Source organism: Balaenoptera ricei, chromosome 10, assembly GCF_028023285.1.
Source record: "Balaenoptera ricei isolate mBalRic1 chromosome 10, mBalRic1.hap2, whole genome shotgun sequence".
Lineage (NCBI taxonomy): Eukaryota > Metazoa > Chordata > Mammalia > Artiodactyla > Balaenopteridae > Balaenoptera > Balaenoptera ricei.
The window spans coordinates 103,280,008-103,282,733 of NC_082648.1; positions in this window are offsets into that span (position 1 = coordinate 103,280,008).

The window sequence follows — 2,726 nt, forward strand, 5'->3', positions numbered from 1 at the left end:
TGTCTTTCTACTTTCTTAGGGTGAAACCCTGTGTCATTGATTTTAGATCTTCTTTTCTAATAGAAGCATTTACTGCTGTCAGTTTCCTGCCAAACACTGCATCCCACATACTTACCGTATTTTTATTATCATTCAATTATAAATATTTTTAATTTCCCCTGTTTTGGTTTGACCTGTGAACTCAAGTGTGTTGTTTCATTTCCAGATATTTGGAGTTTCTGTGAAAATATTCACAGTTACTGATTTCTAATTTAATTTTGTTACGGTCAGAGGATACATTCTGTATGACTTTTATCCCTTTGAATGTATTGAGACTTGTTTGAAAGCCCATCGTGTGGTCTGTCTTAATGTATGTTACATGAAACGTTAAAAGAATGTGAAAAAAAAAAGAAAAAGAAAAAGAAAGAATGTGTATTCTACTGTTGTTGGGTGGAGTGTTCTGTAGATGGCAGCTAGGTCAAGAGGGGTGGTAGTGTTGCTTAGATCTATGTCTTTTCTGCATTTTTGTCTAGTTGTTCTATCAATTGCTGAGAGAAGAGGTTAATCTCTCCTACTATAACTGTGGAATTGTCTATTTCATTGTTTAATTCTGTCAATTTTTGCTTCCTGTATTTTGGGACTCTGTTTATTAGGTAGATACACATTTGTGGTTATATCTTCCTGATGAATTGCCCCTAATATCATTATGAGATGTCTTTATCTCTGGTGATAATCTTTGTTTTGAAGTTTCCTTTACCTGGTATTAAAATAGCCACATTATATGTCAATTATATCTCAAGAAAACTGGGGGGGCGGAAATGAAGTAAAATAAAATAGCCACGCTAGCCTTCTTATGCTTACTGTCTATGGGGCATATGTTTTTTCATTCATTTACTTTCAACTTATTTATGTCTTTATGTTTAAAGTGGTCTTTTATAGGCAACATTTAATAGAGTTTTACTCTTTTATCCACTCAGTCAATCTCTGCCTTTTAATTGCATATTTAGACCATCAACATTTAATGTAATTACTCTCACCATTTCATGTAATTATTGATATGGTTGGATTTAGGTCTATCACCTAATTATTTGTTTTCTTATTATCCCCGATTATCCCTTATTATCTCTGATTTTTTTTCCTTTCATTCCCCATTAATTCATTTAGCATTAGTCATTTCACACATGTTTCTCAAGCACCTACTACATACCAGGCATTTTTCTAGGCATCAGCCCTAGGCCCAGTTCTCATGGAGCTTCCATTATAATGGGGGTGAGAGACAATCAAAAATAACCCAGGCATGATATAACATGTGTAATTTTGAGTGTGATAAGTGATATGAAGAAAAATAAGGCAGGTTAAGAGATCAGAAATGAGGATGAGATAGGGGAGTCAAGGAAGGCCTCTTGGAGGAGGCACCATCTGAGCCAGCAGATCAGCAAGAAATGAGGGAGCAAGGCTCACAAAGAGCTAGAGAGCGGCATAACTAGCACAGGCAACTGTACGTTCAAATGCGTGGAGGCAGGAACGAGAGAGAAGGTCAGTAGTGGGGCTGGAGTGAGCAGAGAGGAGAGAAAGTGGTAGAAGATGCAGTTGGAGAGATGGCCGATGACCAGAGCAAGCTTAGCCTCAGAGCCCACGATCATACATTTGAATTTTATCTCAAGTGGGTTGGGAAGTCTTTGGAGGGTTTTGAGCAGGGAAGGGCCCTGATCTGATTTCCAGTTTGGAAGCATCCTTCTGCTGTGAGGGAGATAGACTGTAGGTGGGCAGGAATGAAAGGAGACAGGCCAATAAAGCGGGGTCCAGGGAAATCAAAGGGACAGGCCTGACTGCTGGAAGAACATTTGGTATGTAAGCGAGCTGGTCCTGACTCGGTTTAGGGTGAGTGATGGTGGAGGCGGTGAGCAGTGGGGAATTCAGAAGAGATGCACTTGTTAATGGATTGGCTGTCAGAGGACTGACTACATGATATCCAGGGCCCTGTGAAAAATGAAAATGTGGGGACGTTGTTCAAAAACTGTTAAGGATTTCAAGATGGCAACAGCTGAGCTTTCAGCCAAGCACGGGGCCCTTCTAAGTGTGAGGCCCGGTACGACTGTCCAGGTTGCACACCCATGGCCACACCCAGGGCTTGCCTACCACAGCCCCTGATCCCACTGGTTGCTCAAAGCTGCTGCCACCAGCCAACACCAGCTTCCAGGCCCAGGCCCTGCAGGGGCACAGGTCTAGGGGCCTCCAGAAGGCCCTGCTACTTGCAGGGGTGAAGGGAAGGGGAGGGAAAATGCCACCTCACATTTTTTTGGTCTCAAAGACACTCCCCCTACCCGCCACTCCAACCTCTGCCCTGGAGAGGGTGCAGGGCAAGGCCCGACCACAGGTCAAAATGACCTCTGTGAATGTGTGCACGCGCGCGCGGCTTCCGAGTGGAACTCTTAGAGCTTGAAAGCGACCGCTGTCCCCGGGCTCCTCTGCCTCCGAGGGGACTCTGCAGTCGCCTCCCAGAGGGTCCCCACAGGGAGGAACCTCCCGGCCCGCCCTCTGGCCCTTCCGCCCCAGGCTCCCTGTCTGATGGGGGAGGCGGGGGCGCACAGCAAAGCTGCTCGCCTCGAGCCGACTCGGGTTCCCGCAGCCCCGGAGAAGGGAGCCGGAGGGGTCCGCCCAGGGGAACCGGCCGGGAGAGGTGGGTGTGTCCGAAGCGGACCAGTGAGCGAGCGGAGATCGGGGGCAGCCCCGCCTCGCCCCCGGGG